Below are 22245 nucleotides of genomic sequence, written 5' to 3'. Positions count from 1 at the left end.
TCTTCATTCTGTAGCTCTACGTCAGATTCATGCTCTAGTCCTGTATATCCAAATGATGACTAGATGCTGCCACTCTGCTCTCTCAAAGGCACATTGAGCTTAGCTCATGTACAAAACTCTCCCTTTTCCAATACAGCTCTTCCTCCTGCATCATCTAGCTCTCTACATCTGGAACCATTGGCAGCTGCTTTCATAGGGCACCTCGGTCTGGCATTTGGAAAACCACCCTGTCTTGCCAGAGCCACTTGGTCTTGGTTAGCAAAAGCTGTATGCAATCTAAATCAAGCTTTCAATCATGAGAAATCACATTCCCTCTTTTCCCTTTCTAATATACTCCAGTGTGTCTTTTTTTTTTCTTTCTCAATTTTAATAAGCAAATTTTACCACCATCTTATTCGGAGATGCTCCTTTTTAAAAGCTGTAGATCACATTAATGTAAGTGTTTACTGCTGGGAATATTTTCTGTGTACAATGATCTGTAACCCTCTTATCTCAATTAGTTACATATTATTAGTTCATAACAAGTTCAATTTATAAACTAAGAGAAATATGAAAATATATTTGAAAAAAGTTACATATGGGCTGGGTGCGGTGGCTCATGCCTGTAATCCCAGCACTTTGAGAGGCTGAGGGGGGCAGATCACAAGGCCAGGAGATCAAGACCATCCTGGCCAACATGGTGAAACCCCGCCTCTACCAAAAATACAAAAAATTAGCCAGTCGTGGCGGCGGGTGCCTGTAGTCCCAGCCACTCGGGAGGCTGAGGCAGGAGAACTGCGTGAACCCAGGAGGCCGAGCCTGCAGTGAGCCAAGATCGCGCCACTGCACTCCAGCCTGGGTGACAGAGCGAGACTCTGTCTGAAAAAAAAAAAGGAGAGGTGCCATGTGTACAAAAATCAGTGCATATTTATGAACGTTTTTCAAATATATTTTCACACATCTTATCTAAATACATAATACAGAAGCCTGTGTGACTTGGGCAATGTGGCCCAGGAGGGTTTGAGACTAACACATCCACCTTGGCAAAAGGATGTAAAATATCTCTTACGATCGGAAAAAACAGCCTTTTGTGTATTTACTTAGTTTACGAAATGTACTTGAAATGCTATTCTTATTTATTTTTCCCATTTTGTTTTTGTACCAAGGAGACTACAGTCAAATAAAATTAAACAGATACTACCAGCGTTCGTTGGGGCAGCCGTACTGCAGCAGCACGTCCATGCTCTCCTGGTTGGAGGCCTGCCGGGCTTAGGCCGGTGCTGTGTTCCCCTGGGCATCTCGGGCCATGACATCCACCCCCTACCAGATCAGGAGCTGCACCAGGACCACATTCCCCTTGAGGCAGGCCAGATGCAGCACGGTGCAGCCGCCTCCCTCCCCGCAGGTCTCCTTCACCTCCTCCAGGGAGCCATGTGCCAGCAGCAGCAGGTCCTCATCAGCGGTGGCCCGCAGCAGGTGCTGGCCCAGGGACAGCTCCGTGCAGGGTAGCGGGGACAGGAAGAGCTTCTGCTCGCACTTGACACAGATTCACCGTTCCTTCTCTTCCCTTGTGGAGTCTACTGAGGGTTTCGTTCGCCCCTGGTTGCTCTCTTCCCAGATGCTGTTGGCTAGCTCGTTCCAATGAACGACATCACCTTGATGTGTTGGACTGGCCAGTCATCCAGGTCCAGAGATCGTACTTGGGAAAGGTGAGTGCCAAGATTCCGGTGGATTCCTGAGCACTTGATGCACATGAGGACTCCCAAGTTCAAAGTGGCCCAGTTAGGATTCTGGGTCTCGCAGTCCACACAGTTGGAGTTCCAGCATGTTTCCCATCAACTGCAGGGCCATGGCCTCGCTCTGGCTCCTCAGCTCGGACTTGCTCTTGCTGCTCTCGCATGACTGCAGGCTGACCAGGATCTGGCTCTCCACGGCTTGAACCCAGGCGTCCCGCTCCTCATACGTCGTGGCTTCAAAGTGCCACGTTTGGCCAGTGAGGGGCACAATGATAAAGTTTTCTTCTTGTCCTTCAGCAATGCCAGACAGGCCATGGTCTTTTAAGTTGTTGGTGCTTTTCTTCCTTTGGTGCTTCTTTCTGTTGGCCTGAGGAGAGTCGGGCGGGTGGAGCTTGGGGCTGGTAGTGCTGGAGATACTGGGGCTGGAGCATACGGAGTCATCCAGCCCTGTGTCTGAATTGGGTGAGATGTGTAAACTGCTCATGTCCTCGGTTAGGCCATTGGTTTTAGAGCTGGAGATGGGCGCACAGGCGGATGTGGCTAGGAGTGACCTCTTCCCTGGGACTTTCACAGTGGTTCTCCCAAGGTCAATCTCTTTACCATGAATATTCTTCATGTAATCATGTAAATTTGGATGGTAGGTCAGCACGCCATTGTCACACGGGGTGACATATTTCTTTTCCCATTTCTTCAGCCATTTGCCACTTAGCTTGAATAGCATGTCCTGTTTAATGGGGATGGCTCTGCCGCTCCTGATGCTGTCCACACGATTCTCCAGGCCTTTCTTCTCTTTGTCTGGGTTGCTCCCTTTCTGAGAGGTAAACAGGTTGGACCAGTGCTTGGACTGCTTGCGAATGGGCGTGGGTGTGTTGGCAGTGGGAGGAACATGGATCCGAAGTTCCTCCTGGCTGATGCTGGGAGTCGATGGAATGGAGGAGCAATAGTCACTTAAACTCCCACCTCCATTACTTGTCTGGCTGATGTGTACAGTGGAAACCGTAAATAAGTATAACCGTTCATCAAATATGCTCCAAGAAAAGCACAGGGTAGTTCCTTACTTGAAGCTGTCTTCCTGTATGAGCTCTATACAAAGCCTCAGTAGAGTGGGTCCCATTAGCAACCAAGTTGAACAACTTTTATTTGCTGACTGAATGTAGATACACCTGAATTGTTGACTGCTTTTGTAACTAAACACTCCTCTCCTGTCTTCTAATGAGTGGTCATTTTTGTCTGTAACTTGACCACAGCAATCCCTGGGGCCCTAGCTCTACTCTCAATAAAGAGTTATGGCTGTATGTCTTGAATGACACCTTAGGACCATCCTGCCTCCACCTCCTACTCCATAAAATAGAAACCTAACTTTTCCCTGAAGCTCTAAAATGATGAAACTTACCAACTCTCTTTTCTCCCTTCTGCTTCTTCCTTCCATGGTAGGGACATTCAGATTTTCTTTTACTAAAAAAGCACTAAACATGATTTTGTCATAAAAACTGAGAGCCATAAAGTGGGGTACCACAGTCCTAATTCAATAAAGATGAATACTCACCATCTAGCAAGGAGTATGTGCCTGACAGTGTCCCCACTGTGCTATGCTCGTTTAACCCTCAGAAACAATCTCATTTTACAGATTTTACAGAAGAAGTTGAAATGGAGAAGGTAAGTAACCTCCCCAAGGCCACATGACTGCTAAGGGTGGGGCCACGATTTGATCCCAAGTAGTCTGAATTCCCCAATTCCTCAAGCATGATTATCAGAAAGTTATTTAATCTGTTTTCACACTGATATAAAGAAATACCTGAGGTTGGGTAATTTATAAAGGAAAGAGGTTTAATTGACTCCATGGTTTTGCATGGCTAGGGAGGCCTCAGGAAATTTACAATCATAGCAGAAGGGGAAGCAGGTCCCGCTTACATGGCGGCCGCACAGAGAGTGTGAGCATGTGAAGGAGAAACTGCCAAACACATGTAAAACCATCAGATCTCAGCTGGGCATGGGGGCTCACACCTGTAATCCCCGCACCCTGGGAGGCCAAGGCGGGTGGATCAACCGAGGTTAGGAGTTCGAGACCAGCCCGGCCAACATAGAGAAACCCCATCTCTACTAAAAATACAAAAACCAGCTGGGTGTGGTGGCGCATGACCATAATCCCAGTTACTCAGGAGGCCGAGGCAGGAGAACCACTGGAACCCAGGAGGCAGAAGCTGCAGCAAGCCAAGTTCGCACCATGGCATTCCAGCTGGGGCGACAAAGTATATGTCTGTTTCTATTTTAGCACCATGATGTTTTGATTATTATAACTTTGTTTTCTGTTTTCAAATCAGGTAGTGTGATGTCCCCAGCTTTGTTTTTACTACTTTTGAATGAACCATATGTAATTTTGAAATCAAATATAAATACTTTTCTTTTATAATGTGATTTTGTTAGCATATGCTAAGAGTAGTCTAAAAATTATTAACTATGCTATTTAATTATTGCTGAAAAGATGGCTTAAGAATGACTACTGAGAAATAAGATTTTTGGAGATATCAAACAATATTTCATATAAGGAATGTATAGTACACGTGTTTCTGCAAGAGGTAAAATTATTCAGTTTCTTAAGTAGTAAAATTGAGAGTTAATTCATCTTTGGATATGTGGCTACGTGGTATAAGTCTGTGGTAGCTAACTGTTTGGAAATGCTTTATCTTACACTTAATATACTACATTCTATGAGTCTTCAATTATATGACCATGTTGAAATAGGCCCAGAACTGGTATCTTAAGTAAGATTTTGGCCCAGATATTTGGTCCTTTTGTTACAGTAGGTAACTAGTCAGACATGAGCAGGGCAGGAGAGCCCCACCCCCACTAGCAATGTCAAGCAACCATCAGGTGATGGTCAGGAGGTTTTTAACTGTCGCTCGAAAATAATAATTGGTCGCAGTGATAGGGAAGTGCTGAGAAGGGAAGGGCATGGTCCCTTCCATGAAATGGAGTGGGGAAGGGTAGTGCTGGGTAGAGGAGGGCGTGGTTCCTGGCTAGGTCTCCACCCCTGGGCCCGTGCCTGTGGACCTAGGTAAAGACAGGCATATTTGTTTTCCTGCCCAAATGTTGCATTTCCCAAAACCACCCTGGCCTGCCATGCCCCTATCTTGTGCCTATAAAATCCCCAAGACTCTAGCAGGCAGACACACAGGTGGCTAGATGTTGAAAGGAGCGCATGGACTAGCAACAGCATGTTGGCAGGCTACCGATAGGCGGAACAACACAGAGTTTGGCTGGGGCAGGCAGAGGAGAGCGTGGGCCACTGAGTGGCCTTACTCCAGGGGAAAAACTTTCCCACTTCATCCCCTTCTGGCTTCCCCCATCTGCTGGGAGCTACTCAGTAAAACCTTGCACTCATTCTCCAAGCCCAGGTGTGATCCGATTCTTCTGGTACACCAAGGCAAGAAACCAAGCTACAGAAAGCCCTCTGTCCTTGTGACAAGGTAGAGGGTCTAATTGAGCTGATTAACACAAGCTGCCTATAGACAGCAAAACTAAAAGAGCACACTGTAACACAGGCCCACTGGGGTTTCAGGACATGTAAACATTCACCCCAGACACTGCCATGGGGTCAGAGCCCCACAGCCTGCCTTTCTATATGCTCCCCTAGAGGTTTGAGCAGCAGGGCACTAAAGAAGTGAGCCACGCCCCCAGTGCATGCCCTGTGAGGGGGACAAGGGAACTTTTCCTGTTTCAACAGCTGGTGCCAGGGGAAGGCAGTCTCCTAACAGAAAAAAACTTGAAGCTGGTAATCAGCTGCTTCCCAATAAGATTTCAGGAGTTGGGCATGTGGGTTCACACATGCACACTAGAGGCAAAATGGCAGAGTTTAACTGGTATATGTTCTTATAGGAATATTTGACTGGTAAGGGAAGAATGCCTCAAGTGAGCATGTGTAGAACACCAGTAAACACACTGCACATGAGGCCCTCCCAAGTGTTGACAGTCCACTGCACATGTGGACAGCCCACCCCAAGGGAAGAATCAAGGATGAAGTAACACAAGACCATGGACTCATGCCAACATATTAAACCCCAAGTCAAAGGTCACATTGCACACTTGATATCTCAAGGCACCTACTTAGCCCTCTTCCAAGTGTACTTTACTTCCCTTTGTTTCTGCTCTAATTTTTTAAATAAACTTTCACTCCTGCTCTAAAACTTGCTTTGGTTTCTTATGCCACCTTATGCCCCTCCATCAAATTATTTCTTCTGAGGAGGCAAGAATTAAGGTTCCTGCAGACCCAAACATATTCACCACCAGCAACACTTTCTTGTCCAATATAAATTTGGACTGTGATGGAACCTCTTCAGGCATGTATTTTATTAAAGCCCATTAATTTTCATTATGGTCACCAACAAAATCTCATGCTTAAGATGTTAGACAGCAATGTAAAATATCTGCACTCTGGGTTTTTTCAAAAAATATAACCTTGAAATATTTGCCTTGTAATACTTTCCCAAAACTGAGCTATAAGAAATCGCATTATGGAAGGTTGCCTGAGGTCCATGCCCTCATCTATTGCTCTAGGGCAGTGTTTCCTAAATTGCATACAGTTGAACACTAATAACTATATACTAATACATGGTTCTACTAAGTTACAAAAACAAACAAAACGGTTCATCAATGAAACAACAAACAGACAAACAAAACTAATAAGGTGTATTGAACAGAGTTAAATAGGTTGCTTAAAAAAGGGTAGTTCAGAGCCCCAGATAGGTTCATGTTTACTCTGCAGCCTGAAGAGAGGATTTAAAGGGTTGAGCTTCACACAACGATCTGGTGGAACCATCTTATGACATTAGTGTTCTGTGGATTAAGCTCTGGAAAGACTATTTGATGCTCTAAATTATTCCTTTAGATTAAACCAGAATGGCATTCTTGGACCCCATTAATCTGACGGTCATAAAATACATGTTTACTCAATTATACATCAGCGTCCTTATCACTTAACCCAGAGGATGTTGAATGAAGCTGCATGAAGTTAGTATTAATATTAAAAATGTGTCAGGCACTGAACTAAGTACTTCACAAAACTCACCCAATTTTTTCCTCCCAAGAGCTTTAAAAAATTGATGTTGCTTTTCCCCATTTTACATATATAAAAAAAAACCTGTTAGTTAAGCAGCTCCCTAGTTAACCAGGATTCAACCCTAACAACATAATTCCAGGTATTCTTTGTTAACCACTGCTGTACAGAGCATGTATTATGGAAAAACACTGGGATGCTAAAGAAATAATTCTCTTTATAAAGACCCACGGGGGAAAATTGATACAGGATTCATTTTGAAGATAAGCTGTGTTTTGCCTAAACAACTTGTTTGTTTTTATTTTAGTGATGCTGTGAATCTTATAACCTTTCATTTTTCTTTTGTGCTTTGACCTCTACATATCTCAGAATCAAAATTGGAGATGATCTTTATTAACCATATAACATCACATAATATATACCTTTTCATGTAATAATCTTACCTTTATTAAATTCCTCACATATTTTAACCTCAATATTCTTGTTATTTATTCTCTTCTTTGTTTTATATATTTTGGTATAAACCTCAGATGTTAGATAAAAAATAAACTATAAGCAAATATATACATGCATACTTATTGAAATGTATGTTTATATTTTTCATGTTATATTTAAACTCAAAATGAAAAGTATAAGTGAATTAATTAGCTTATAAAAACAAATCTTCACAAAACTTTGAGAATATGAGCATTCAATTCAATTTATATTTGAAAAATATTTAGACTCAAAAGAATGCTATGTACAATTAACATTTATAGCTGTAATCTTATCAATCAGGTAACCTACTGAATCACTTGCATAAACAAATGCAAAATCTCAGTGATCTGAGATATATCCCAAAGCATTTTGTGCTAAAATATATTTTTATGCTTCTTATAGCTGCAAATGATTCACATGCCAGGTAATTGCAAACAATTGCTGCTAGCCCTTATGATTTCAATGACGGAGACAAAAATGTCAGGGAACACAACAATCGTTTCAAATGAAAATGTCAAGATATCCATTAGAGAGGCAAAAGAGCCACATGATAAATGTGAAAAGGTCAGTGTTCTACAATGCTGCCTTTCCATGGAATGCTGCTCTTCTTTACTTTTTGATGAGGTACATATTATTTTCACAACTTGAAACACGTTTAAAAAGCAGACATTATAAAATATGGTTCATGAGTCATGGTAGATTGAAGAACACACCATATAACAAAGTTCACCTTTTACTCATAACTATGCCTCCAATATGCGAGGTCACAAGCTGAATCACCATGGAGAAGAATTTGATGTAAGAAATTAAAGTTTCCCTTTGGGATGACTAATGCTTGGTGTGTTATCAATGCATAACCAGTTAAATCCCCTCATGCTATGTTACCATGAGTTTCATCACCTATAGCAATGGGAAGTTTGCCTCTCCTTACTCATGTTTGTGTCTTTGAAGTGCCAGAAAAATATCAAGCTCTGATACTGTAATTTCAATATTGTTATTTCCAAAATGATATTATAGTTTGTCTTCTTGTTTTCTATAATCCATAAATTCTTTGTAAATTATGCAACAATGGCTTTAAAAATTATGATGTTGAAAAGGACTAATATAGATTCTTCTTACCTACTGGATCGAAATGTAAGAATCCCATTTTCTTTACTGGTAATCACTGAAGGAAAGGAAAGAAAAGAATGAAAGTTTTTACTTATCGCATCATTTTTACAGAAATCAAGTCTTTAGCACATGTTCCTTTTCTGTAGCTAGTTCTACAAATGTACTATTAATGGCCACTTTCAGAATGCCAACATGAAGAATTTTTCAGTGGTAATAAAAAAGACACACTGTTCTCTTTTTTTTCTTTAAACATTGAAAGATGAAAAAGTATATAGCTGCCAAGCATTGTTCTGTTCCTTTCATTTTGGGATAAATGAAAAATAAAAAATATTTTGAACTTAAATCCAATTGGTTTCAATGCAAAGTAAAAGAAAATTGGGATACTATTCATGTAGTCTCAAGTGGTAAGTACATATCAATTTGATTATTACACCCTGTATGTGTTTTTATGCTTGTTTTTTATATATGTATGTAAATATATGTCTTCAATATTAACTGTTAGTATAACACATGAGTTAAATGGATTAATGTAAATTATATTTATATTACCTAATCTCTGATATTAAAACATAGAGAATATATTGGTGTGCTGGGAATTTTAATATCTGAAACGTTCTCTCTTATCAAGGACATGATTTGCTTTCCTATCATTGTAATAAATATAATTGTAAGCTCAGTAATATTTTCTAGAGTATTTCTCAGAGTTTTTAATGTGTAAAATGATGCCATTATGAGTACCTACATCAAAGGATTGCACAGAAAAATAATACATGAACTGCATTTAATATTGTGATGGCACTTAAGTGATTAATACATGTTAGCTATTATTATTGTTGCTGTTTTTTATATTAAATGAGAAACATTAAAGCTAAGTGAATATAAGGTATGTGAAGGCCAGGTGATTTGCTCCCTATTATATCCTTATAGTTCATCCCTATATCCACTGAATTACCATGGACCGGGACTTGGTTCTTAGAATACACCTCTAAAATCTGGTTTAATTTTTTGGTTTCCAACATGAGTTCTAGAAGTCAGCATCATTAAGCAAACTCAGAAGGGACTAATTTAAAACCCATAATGTCTAAATAACTTAAAATGGCGGGTAAATAGAAAGATCATTAGCATCAGTTATTTGTTGTAGGCACCCATATATTTTTAATAAAATGACCCGTGAGATCAATGCATTGATCAGAAAGCATCCTAATCAACATAGAAGTGGATCACTTAGAGTTTGGACTTTTAAAATTTTCATTTCTACTAAGCTTGGCCATCTAGATAAATTGTTTCTCTTCATCTGCTGCATTGAAGATGATTCTTATAACACAAACATGAACATGTCATGTCTAGTTCCAATAGACTCTTTTCCCAGCATAATGTTAGACAATTAGTAAACACTGCCACATTTTTCCCATCCAATGTTTCAGTTTCCTGCTGCTCTTTAGAAGACATCCAAAGCACTAATACCTCTTGACATACTGTGGTAGGCAGAATAATTGGCCGTCAAAGTTTTCTACATCCTAATCCTCAGAACCTTTAAATGTTACTTTACATGGCTAAAGAGATGTTGCCGATGTAATTAAGTTACGAACCTTGAGTTTGGGAGATTATCTTGGATAACGTGGGTGGGCCCAATGCAATCAAAAGGCTCCTTATAAAAGGAAGACAGGAGGGCATGAGAGAAATTTAAAGGTGCTGGACTGCTGGCTTTGAAAGTGGAGGAGGAGGACATAAACCAAGAAATGCAGGTGTCTCTAGAAGCTTAAAAAGGCAAGGAAACAGATTCTCCCCTAGAGCCATCAGAAGGCACACATGCCCTGCCATTTTCTTGGTTTTAATCAGTAGGATACATTTCAGACTTCTGGCTTCCAGAGCTATAAGAAAATTAATTTGTGTTATTTTAATTTACTAAGTTTGTGGTAACTTGTTATAGCAGCAGTAGAAAAATAATATGCACTGGAAAAAAAATAGTCAACCTTCTGCTCAAAACCAGTGGTTTTCCACTGAGTTCAAAGTAAAAGTGAAAACTCTTGTTATAATAGCACACAGGACTCATGTGATCATGCACACTCCCACCACATAATTTACAACTTTTATCTTTCTTGCTTCCTCTTCTGCAGGTCAACTGCCCTCTTCACATTTTTCTTGCATATGCCAGGTGTGCTCCAATCCTGCCTATGCCTCTTTCTAGAACAGATCTTGCTCCTGCAGCCTATATGGTTCATAGTCTCAATTATTTCCAGGTGTATCACATTTAGAAAGAGGCATTTCTGACCACTATTAAAAGTCCTAATATACCCAACCCTTCCTAACACTCCATATTCTCCCTGTCTGCTTTTCTTTCATCAATAGCACTTATTATATTCTAACATAGTAATTTGCGTATTTAATTTGTGTACTAAATTGCTGAAAGCTCTAAGAGGGTAAGAGGTCATATCTATTTTATTTAATGTTGTGTCTTCAGTGCTTTACACATAGTAGATACACAGTAAATTTTTTTTAATGAATGAAATAAATGACACATTAGGTTAGAGTTTTCACATGAATAATTATATTTACTTGTATTTTTTTCCTGACTAAATTGACTCACACATCTCATGGAGATGTTGAAAACAACATAATCTTTATATCATTACATTTATAAACCAGCTTCTCCTTAATAACACAAATTAATGTTTCATATTATAAAAAGCCCTTTCTTCTATAAATCCTTTGGTCACTCACTAAGGCCTAAAAAGTGAGTATTATTTTTATCCTCATTTTATTGATTAGAAAATTGAGTTTCAAAAATAGTTATCTTCCCCAGAATTAAGTAGTAGAGTATCACTTTAAACCAGGTCAGCTTTTCCAATGGCCTCTTCTCCATTTTCATCCAACATCTTTCAGCATCTGGCTAACCATATTCATACTACTATAACTTTACTAGCCTCAAGTTTCCAGGTAACCAGAAACATTTTCATGAGTGTCTAACAAATTGGAAGGTGTTCATGGATTATCATCATTAGTGGTAGAGTATATGTCTTAATGGAAACTTAGAAGAAGCTGAAAATGTATACATGACCTACTCTACAGCTGAAATGTCAATAGGGGCTTTGCAGTTCTTATCTCATAAAATCTTCTCAAACAAAGAAACTGAGATATTAGTAAGCACTGTTTTACAGGAATCTACCAATATCAAATGCTGGTGAGATTTCAGAGCAAGCAGAGCAACTTTCAGATATTGTTCATTGGGAATGTATAATATGTGGTTCAGCCTCTTTGGAAAACAGTTAGACAGTTTCCTTTGATGTTAAACTTTTACTTACCATATGACCCAGCAAACCAAATTCTACATATTTACCCAGAGAAATGAAAACATCTGTTCATACAAAACACGTACATAGCAACCAAAATGTCCATCAACTGGTAAATGGATAAATGCTCTATGATTCATACGTACTCTTCTGGTCCCAAGCATTTTGGGTAAGGGGTACTCAACCTGTATTGTGTATTTTCATTTAGGTGACATCTTGGAAAAGGTCAGACTATGAGGACCAAACACAGATCAGTGGTGGTTAGCAGCTGGAGTTGGGAGTGGATATTGACTGCAAAAAAAAAATATGAGAGAAACTTTTGGGATGATGCAAATGTTCTCTATTTTGATTGTGGTAGTAATCACATGACTAAATAAGTTTACAAAAATCATAGACTCATACTCTTAAAAAGAATAAATTTTCTGTAGATTATGTCTCAATAAGCAAGAATAAATAAAAATAAAAATTGTGTCTAATGTGATAGAAAAATTAATTGTGCAGAGTTGGGACTTGAACCAGGACTGTTTGTCATTAGACGTTTCATGCTATGACTCTCTGATACCACCTAATCATTAATTAAAACACTTATTTATACATAATTCTATTCCATTTTAAGGTTTTATTTTGTTTTTATTATATTTGACATGATTACATCTAGTGTTACTTCTAGAAGGTAGTGATTACAGATTAATTTAGTTTACAGACTTAGTTTTAGAGATTTTATATTTTAACCTTTCGCTGGTCATCATAGGAAAGTTAGCCATACTACAATATCTCAGCTTATTAATTGGTAAAATGAGAATACTGAATTATATTTCTAGGATTTCTCTTGTATTTCAACAAGTCTGATAGAAGCATCTCTTTGTTTGACTCAGAACACTTAATTTGTATTTTCCTCTTTGCAATATGTAAAAGTTTTGGTACCTGTTACTATGATTACAGGTAGTGGTAACCAATATATTTGTGACTGCATTTTTATGCCTCACTGGGCTTAGCACAATTCATGTTTTGAAGAGAATTACCTCTTTATTTTCTTTGTGATTTTCCTACTTTCCTTTCTGTACTAGTTTTTCTTTCTCTAGAGGCCAAAGGCTGTAATGACTGACACCTGAGAAACTCATCTGTGTCCATTTAATAGCAAAATGTGCATTAAAAACGATTCTGTGAATGGACCAATTTTTAGAGAAATAAATATCTAATGGTAACATTTTAGACGATGTTGATGGAATCATTTGGGAACAATATATTTTCTTAGTGTCTTCAGAAGTCACCCTTACCTAAGTGACCAGTTTTACCTAAACCATATCAAATAGCCTATGCTGGGAGTCGATAATAATTATGTAGGAGTAAATAAGCATTTCAACAATGCGCCATAAGGAAGTTCTTATTGCCAAAAATCAAAAGTTCAATTTCTGTGGGGTTATTCATTTAAAATGAGAGCTCCTAAGTGTAAGCTTACTTTTCTACCCTTAATATCTGATCTTCAAGGGGAATATTATGCCATAAGACATTGCAAATTCAGTGAGATTCTTGTCACAGTCAGTGATCTTCTACTTCCATCAGCAGCGTTAGAAGTGTTTTCCATCTTCCTTTTATTCTAAAGTATCTCTTTGCCAAGAAGTGGTCCTTTTATTCTTCAAAAACATTAAGAATGACTTGTTTATTTAGCAGAGAATTCACTTTTTTGCAACTGAAGTGCATCTTCCCTTTCAGGTGTTCTTAAAGATGATTGCATAGCAAAGACTGTACAGATGTTCTGATTCTTTTAGAAATTCTTTAGGTTTACCCATTGAATCTTGCAGTACTGCCCCAGTGAATGGAGTCTGGAATTTCAGATATGTAATCACAACTCAAAATTATTTTCTACTATAGCAAGATAATTATAGGACATAAAAAATTTCACAGTCTTCCGAATAATTATGTACCTCTAAGGTATAATTTTTAAATTTAGGCATTAATAATTTAGCTATTAGAAACTTCCATGGAAAATAGTTTTTTCCTTTAAAAATGTGTATTTAAGAAACCTAAAGCTTTCTACAGTTCTCCTTAATCACATCTATGATAACAAAGAAATAAAGTATGCTTTGATATTTCCTCTTTCTCCAAACATATTGAACTGCAATTATTGCCTTAATCATTTGTCATTTCTAAACACATACTTGAATAAAATTAAATTGCAATATAGCTTGTATAGGTTGGCACTGAATCTGCATCTTTTCATGTTTGATTTCATGACTTACATGTGTTTAATGAGTTGTAAGTTGTTCTTATGTGTTTATTTATTTATTTATTTATTTTGAGATGGAATCTCACTCTGCAGCCCAGGTAGGAGTGCAGAGGCGCGATCTCTTCTCACTGCAACCTCCGCCTCCTGGGTTCAAGAAATTCTCTGCCTCAACCTCCCGAATAGCTGCAATTACAGGTGCCTGCCATCACTTCTGGCTAATTTTTGTATTTTTAATAGAGATGGGGTTTCACCATCTTGGCCAGGCTGGTCTTGAACTCTTGACCTTGTGGTCCACCCACCTTGAACTCCCAAAGTGTTGGGATTACAGGGGTGAGCCATCGCGCCCGGCCTCATATTTATTTTTCATTACTGACAACAATCAACTCTCGATCATTAGAAGATTTTGTAAAATGAGAAGCAAGTGGAGCAGCAAGGAGTTGAGTAGATATACCCACTATTCTTTCAGACAACCATGATGTGCAAGAACTCCTGGCCTCACTTCTTGCATTCCAGAGATGAAGTCCACCATTCTTAGCCTCTCGTTATTCTATTTGACTAATATTTTGGTCTTTTCTTATGCCAGTGATACAGTAAATAAATTTCTTAGATATTTGTGGACCCTTTTCCATATAACTTTCTCAGAAAAATTGACGTTTTTGTCATCTCATTTTGTAGATGCATTAGAGTTATTTATATCTGGACGTTTGGATGACTGTTGGATTTTTTATTATGAATATTGTTGTTATAGACATATATAGGTCTTTCTATGAACTTATGTTTTCATTTCTCTTCTATAAATACCTAGAAATAAAATTGCTAGATAATATAAGTTAATATAGATTTAAATTTACATTAGCATACTATTTTCCAAAATGGCTGTATTATTTTGCATTCTCCACAGAAATACATGAGATTTATCGTCTTCCTACATCTTCACCAACACTTAGTATTGTTATTTTCTAAATCTAGCTTTTCTGTTGATTGTCCAGTGGTAACATTGTGACTTTTAATTGTATTTGTCTGAGACTATGATGTTGAATGTCTTTCTATGTACCCATTGGCTATTTTTATATTTGCTTTTGTGAAGGGTTTCTTCAAGTATTTTGTTCATTTTTTTTCTTGTTTTTGACTTGTAAGAGTTCTTTATATATTCTGGATACATCCTGTTAGATATGTTTTACAAAAATTTTCTCCTCTTTATTGCCAACATCTTTTGTAAAGCAAATTTTGGAATCTTGATCAATTCCATTTTATCAATCTTTTTATACATTTCCACTTCTTCGTGCCATGTTTAAATAAAATATTTTCCTTATCTCAATATCACAAAGACTTTTTCTATGCCTCTTATATGAGTTTAATAATTTTAGATTTTATGTTTAGGTCTATGATCCACTTTGAATTAATTTGTGTATATCCATAATATAAAGGTCATTTTTTCCATACCCATATCAAGTTGCTCTAGCACCGTTTATTGAAAAGGCTAGCTGCTCTTCATTAAAGTACCTTAGCATCTCTGTTGAAAATCAGTTGGTCATATGAGTCTGTCCTGTTACATTGCTTAATACATCTATCTTTACATCAGTACTGCACAGTAATAACTTTTATCTTGATAAGAAATATTGAAATCAGATATTTTAAACCCTCCAAATTTGGTTTTTCTTCAATTAATATTTGGCTAGTATTTATGCTTTGCCTTTCCATATTAATTTTAAAATCAACCTGCCAGTTTTGTCAAAAATGCTTGTTAAGATTTTGTTTGAGAGTGCATTGAATATATGGATCAACTTGTCAATGGCTGTCATCTTGAAAATAATGAGTCTTCTAATTCATAGTGATGATCTGACTCTCAATTTATTTGTGTCTCCTTCAACATTACTTTGAATGTTTTGTATTTTTCATGTATAAATCTTGGGAAACTTTTGTTGCATTTATTCCTAAGATTTTATTTTATGCTATTATCGATAGGGTTGTTTCTTTCTATTTCACTTGGTAAGTGTTCATTTCTTCTATATAAAAATACAATTGATTTTGTAAAAGACTTTCTGTCCTGCAACATTGCTAAATTCAATTATTCTAACAGATTGTTTTTTGTATGTTCCTTAGGGTTTTCTACATACACAAACAAGTTGCTTACAGAGAATGACTGTTTTGCTTATTATTTTCCAATCTGTATAACTTTTTATGTCTTATAATACTTTTTAAGATACGTAGAACAATGTTAAATAGAAGAAGTTAGAGTGGACATCTTTACCCTTTTCCTAAGCTTAGGAAATATTGAGTATTTCATTGTTAAGAATGACGGTATACGTAATTTTTTTGTAGATATCCTTGACTAGAATTTTAATATTTCCTGATTTTCCTAATTTTCTCAAAGGTTTTTGTTTGGTTTGGTTTTTTAGGTAAAAACTGTATGCAATAAAATTACTCATTTTAGAGTACAGTTCTGTGAGTACAGGTAAATATATAAAGTTATTTAACTACCAAAAAATAAAGATGTAAAAAAATTCCACTTCCACCCCCACCCCCTGCATAATTAATTACCTTACGCCCCATTGTAGTCAATCATTTTCCAACCTGTGTTTATGGCAACTACTGATCTGTTTTCTGTCCTATAGTTTTGCTTTGTAAAATGTCACAAAAAGAAACTACAGAGAATTCAGCCTTTTGAGTATGGCTTCTTTCACTTACATCTTTCATCTAAGTGTTTTCATGGTGTTGCATGTATTAATACTGTACTTTATCCACATTATTGCTCTGAATATTCTTCCCCTCCTTTTAAAGATGAGGAAATGGAAAGTCAAAATGTCCAAATAACATTTTCAGGGATACTTAGCTAGCCAGCAGCCAAACTCTGGTGTTCATACTCAATATTGCTTCACTCTAAATTCTGTGTTATTTTCCACATAGCCATTCTGCTTTGAATGTGTACATGTATGTGATTTTGTGTGCACAGGGAAATACTTGGAAGTAATATACCGTTATTTTAATAAAGGCCATCTCTGGATAGAAGAATTTTAAATGTTTTTATTTTATTCTTTATTCCTTTAAATATGTTTTGTTTTTATAAGCATACATTACTTTATTAACACATATATATGCACATGTATACACACACACTGGATAATATTTAAAGGGAATCCATAATATTCTCATCATGATGAATCATATACAGACAATAAATACATTATCAAAAGCTAAACAAAGTTTTCCATGTCAAGCCCTAAACATCCTAAGCAAAGATATTTGAAGTTGTCTCATCAAAGAAAATGCATTAATTCTGAAACATTTTTGACATATTAAAAGTAAACATTACTCATCTGATCGCCCATTACTCTCCCAGGCTAGACACTTCTGTTTTAGACCTTTGAATAAAATGTGGTTTCTTTTGCTCATAAAAAAATGTGTATTTTAATAATACCTATAATTCATTCTTTTTTATGATATTTTTATGAGGGCATAGCTATTGTTTATTATGCCGGAAATTGATAATAGCTTAGATGGGTTGTGATAAGTAATCACATAAATTATATGATAAATAATCACATAATTTACCAATTTCTGACATTTTTTGTCCTCAAAATAGTATTTGAATATGTCTATTTCCATTGCCATTATCACAGTAAAGCCACTGTCATCTCTTACATGGATTGATTCCATGATTTCTTAACTGTTATTCCATTTTTACTTTATCTCTGCTTCAGGCTCTCATTACACAATATCCAGAGTCAATTATTTAAGCTACTACTCTCAGACTTAAAAGCTGGCAGTGGCTCCACATTGCATTAAGAATAAAATCCACAATGTTAAATATATCTTACAAGGACCTGTATGATCCAGCCACTAGACACATCACCAATATCATTTTAAGGTCTTTTTTCCCCTCTCTCTTCTCCAGCTGTGTTGGTATTCTTTGATAATTTCAATGTTGTTAAATTCTTTCCTGCTTCAGTGTTCTCTGAACACATGTTTTTCCTCCTGCCTTTAATACTCAGTCTCCAGGCTCTTCATTTGAGTGGTTCTTTCTCAAACTTCAAGTCTTGCTTTCTTAATAAAGCTTTCCCTTGCCACCTTCTATAATTTAGCTTCCCTTTACCACTCTTTTATATTAATATTATCATCTTCGAAGTATATCACACATACTAATTTTATGTTTGTTTCCTTGTTCTTTACTTTCTCATCTCTCTTGAACTTTGATTATTGGGGATTGACACCATATTGATTATATTTACCAGTGTTTATATGGCATCTGGGACAGGGCTTCCATTTCACACAGATCTGTAGAATACAGTGTAAATGATGCCACTGTATGGCAACTCTGACACAAGTTATATATGCACGTGTGCACGTGCACAACCATATATGTATATACTTACATTCATATATACATACATGTGTACATATACGACCATTAATACATGCATGTTGAATGAGAGCATAAAAGCAATATGCTTAATTTTTAATTCAATGGTTACATATATAATTAATTCTTACATTTCTTAGCTTATAAATAGCTATGCATCCTCATTATAAGCTTATATACGTAGAAAGATGGATCACAAACTACAGGGTTATATATATGATATCTTTTTTTGAGACATAGAAAGACTACCACTTTTATCTGCTTATCATAGATATCATTTTGTGCATAGCAAATTAAGGGTCAGAAATTCAAGGTTTATTGATTTCCAGAAACATTCCATCAAAGTGCCTGATGTAACATTTGTCTTATCATCTGGCTTGAAACCATGACATCAAAACAGTGATTCCTCTCTTATGTGCATCCACCCTGTTTCAGCATCATTGATCATCCTGTTAAGCTAAGATAGAGGGTTATTTAAACTAGAAAATTTGAGGGTCAGTTGTACATATTGAAAATCTACGATATAGTTTCAGAACTATTGGACATTATTACATAATTTTATAGGCATGAAGGAGTGTACAAAGTAACTGTTGGTATGGTTGATCAAAAATATGAATAGATCCAAAGAAGAGCCTTTACAGGCACTCATCCTTAGCTATTACGTTCTTATTGAAATATATTGAATGTACTCGATATAACCCAAATGAAAAATCAGCCAGCTATGAAAATATTGCTGCTGTTATTACTAATGTTGTACAAACATACTCATTATCAATCCACAATAAAACATAAAAATCAGAGGACATTAATTTCTCTAGTCCTACGGGACTGATTAAAATTGACATGCACACATATATACGCACAGACAGCTGTTAAAGCCAAACATAATGTAGAAATATGTATTTAAATTATCTAGGAATTACAGTTGTTCATTTTCATCACAAGATAATCAATAACAATTGTCATAGGGTCAAAGGAGATCCTTTTATCACTGCTGCCTGGCCATAGAATATATTCACCATTATATTTCTTTGAATCACTTATTTCTTCTGAAATTACTACCAGTTCAAGCAATTTTCAAGCTTCTCTATGAAATGCTGTCTCTACAAAGATTTTTATAATAAAAAATATGTGATCAGCAGTTAGCCCTTCATTGCTAATGGCTCTATTGTCTGAGAAATAACAGGTACAGTGATAGATCCAAATCTGAGACACTTTCTTGCATTTAAGACACTTGTAATATCCAAAACCTTTAAATGAATACTGAGTTATTCCACCAAACTGTACGCATACAAGGCATAATGTTTATTATTGTCTAAAAAGAAAGGGGAGGATTATTGCTAACAGGAATCACTAATAAGTCCTCAAATAATTTTAGAAAAGATTAAATAAAGATGGTGATTTTGTTTGCTTATTCGAAAATAGTTCACATATACTAAGTGTTTTACTTGGGCCCACCTCTGTTCTAAGCATGTTTACAGTGTTTTATGTCTTGTTTATATATCTTTTAATCCTAACAACAGTCCTCTTTTACATGTAAGAAAACTGAGGCCCAAGAAGTTATTATATTTGTTCAGTACACAAACAGTTAACAAGTAGTATGGTACCCAAACACTGAAAATATGAAACTACACATTGGGCACCTTCAAATAATATAAAAATGTACATGTTCCATGACTCAGACAAAAGAAGATGAAAATAATGTCTTCTAACTTAATATTCTTCAAATGTGGAAGTGTGAGTAGAAATAAAACCTGTAGATGCAGAGAACAAAAATCCTTTCTGTTGAATTTCGGTAGTCGTCCTTTTGTAGATGCTCAATAATGAAGAGATACTGTGTCACGTAACGTGAAGAGAGGGAAGAAGTAAGGAGACGGTGGTAGAATTACTGGAGGCGTGTGTGCTTTTCTGGCTCCACCCAGTGCATGGCCATTCATACTGGCCTATGGCCTCTTTTGTAGTTGTGGAAACTGTGCTGGTAATATGACTTTGCCAAATAATTGCCAGTTTCTTAAAAAAATAAAATCTCCTATCGTGTTGTGCTCCTAAAATGGAGTTAGGTGTATGAGTGAAGAGTAAGAAGAAAAATGAAAAATGAGGAGTTAAAAAAAAAGAAAGAGGGCAAATAAAGTAGGAGAGTATAGTAAAATAAAAAATAGGAAATAAAGGACAAGTTAACAATGTTCCACAATAAAACAACTTTTAGGACATACCGAAAATAAAATAAAATAAAATAAAATAAAATAAAATAAAAAAAAAATAAAATAAAATAAATCAAACCAAATCTGTATACACTGAACTTATTACAATGGGTTAACTTTTATTGTCCATATCGGGAATCAACAAACTTTTCTGTAAAAGGCCAGATAGCAAATATTATAAGCTTCACAGCTGTAGTTTTCTGTCGCAACTACTCTACTTTACTGTTTAGAAAGACAGTAGCCATGGACATTACAAAAACAAATGAGCGTGGCTCTATATCACGGAAACTTTTCCTAAAACAGGGGGCAAAAAAAAAAAAAAAAAGGAAAAACAGCTAGAGGTGATGATAGTGTTATAAGGCCCAGAAATCTCCAAAAACAAAATAGAACAGGCCACAACCCAGATTTGGACCATAGGCTGTGGTTTGCTGATTGCTGCTTAAAATAAATAGGTCTTTTGGAAGAACAAATGGATTTATAATCAGGGAAGTTTACACTGACCTACCTCTAGTTCAAGTACATGTAACTAGTTTATGTTTTACTTGGAGAATGACATTCAAAGTGCAAATATGTAAATGTACCTACTTTTAAGCTACCACATATATTTGAATTATTTCCTTTCAAATATAAAAAGTTTACTGTTTTGCAAGTATGGTATAATTAAATGGAAAATCGTAAACCAGGAAACGTCTTTCTATGTAAATAAAAAATCAGTCATATTTTATAAATATTATTTGTCCTATATTTGGTAAAAATTCAATCCCTAGCATAAGAATTCATATGCCTATTGTCTGTGATTATGCCTTTTTATAAAATATTATTGGTTTAACTTATAGATTTAAGAAAAATGATCACATGGTAAATGTGGGTTAATTTTCAAGTGTTATTTTTTCATGTTATATATTTAAAACTATTTTGAAATATATTTCCACTTAGGAATATTAATTAAATGAGGAAAAAAATTAAGATTATGCCATTGAAAATAAATAAGAAAAAATCAGATATATATATATATACACATATATAAGGTCACTTATTTTTCTAACCTATGTATATTCAAATTTTTCAATAAGAAATGACATGTTCAGTCAATTTTAAAATGTAACAAAAGAAAATGAATTATTATTAAATTACTAACTACTTTGTTTTAGGCACTGAGCTAAGTAGTTGCTTTTGTTTAAATTCCTTTTAAAAGTCGCACTAGCCTTGGTCTAAATACTAAGCTTCAAAGACTGAATGGGAATACTATTGAGTACATGCATCTAGTTCTCAGTATCTTCTTCCTTTCTGATCCTTTAGCAGGTCCAGACCAAGCAAGCCTGGTGGGGAGGAGCCTGTTCTAGACCTGGAGAGTCCCCGCATCCAATTCCAATTGGGTACTAAGTTCACTATTAGGGTGACAGGTTCAATAGAAACGCAAACCTCAGCATCACACAATATATCCATGTAACAAACCTGCACATGTGCCCTGGAATCTAAAATTAATTAAATAAATAAATAAAGCAGTGGCCCTGGGGTAGGTCATGAATATCTACTATTTTACATGAAGGATTAGGACAGTCCATGGATACAGTGCTTTCTTAAATAGACCCTCAAAATTCTGCGTCATAAAATCCTGATGCTCAGGAGTAATTTGAAGCACTCCATTTGGTACTGTAGTGTTTTTTGAGTTGCTTTGTATTTAGCGTGATTTTATTTTTTCTCAAATTGCTTCAATGCTACCTGGCCCATGACCTCTTTTGGAGTTCATGAAAAAAACTGCAAACTGGCAAATAGCTTTGCCAAATGATTATCATTTTCTCTTATTAAAAA

At 36.1% G+C, this 22245-nt stretch overlaps 1 pseudogene; it reads right to left on the bottom strand.

Annotated features, from left to right (window-relative positions):
• Positions 1–1176: 1176 nt before the first annotated feature.
• LOC100448210 (arf-GAP with GTPase, ANK repeat and PH domain-containing protein 1-like) overlaps positions 1177–22245 on the bottom strand; it is a 57806-nt pseudogene continuing 36737 nt past the window's right edge.

Source organism: Pongo abelii, chromosome 13 (genome assembly GCF_028885655.2).
Source record: "Pongo abelii isolate AG06213 chromosome 13, NHGRI_mPonAbe1-v2.0_pri, whole genome shotgun sequence".
Taxonomy (NCBI): domain Eukaryota; kingdom Metazoa; phylum Chordata; class Mammalia; order Primates; family Hominidae; genus Pongo; species Pongo abelii.
This window is presented reverse-complemented; position numbering and strand designations above follow the sequence as displayed.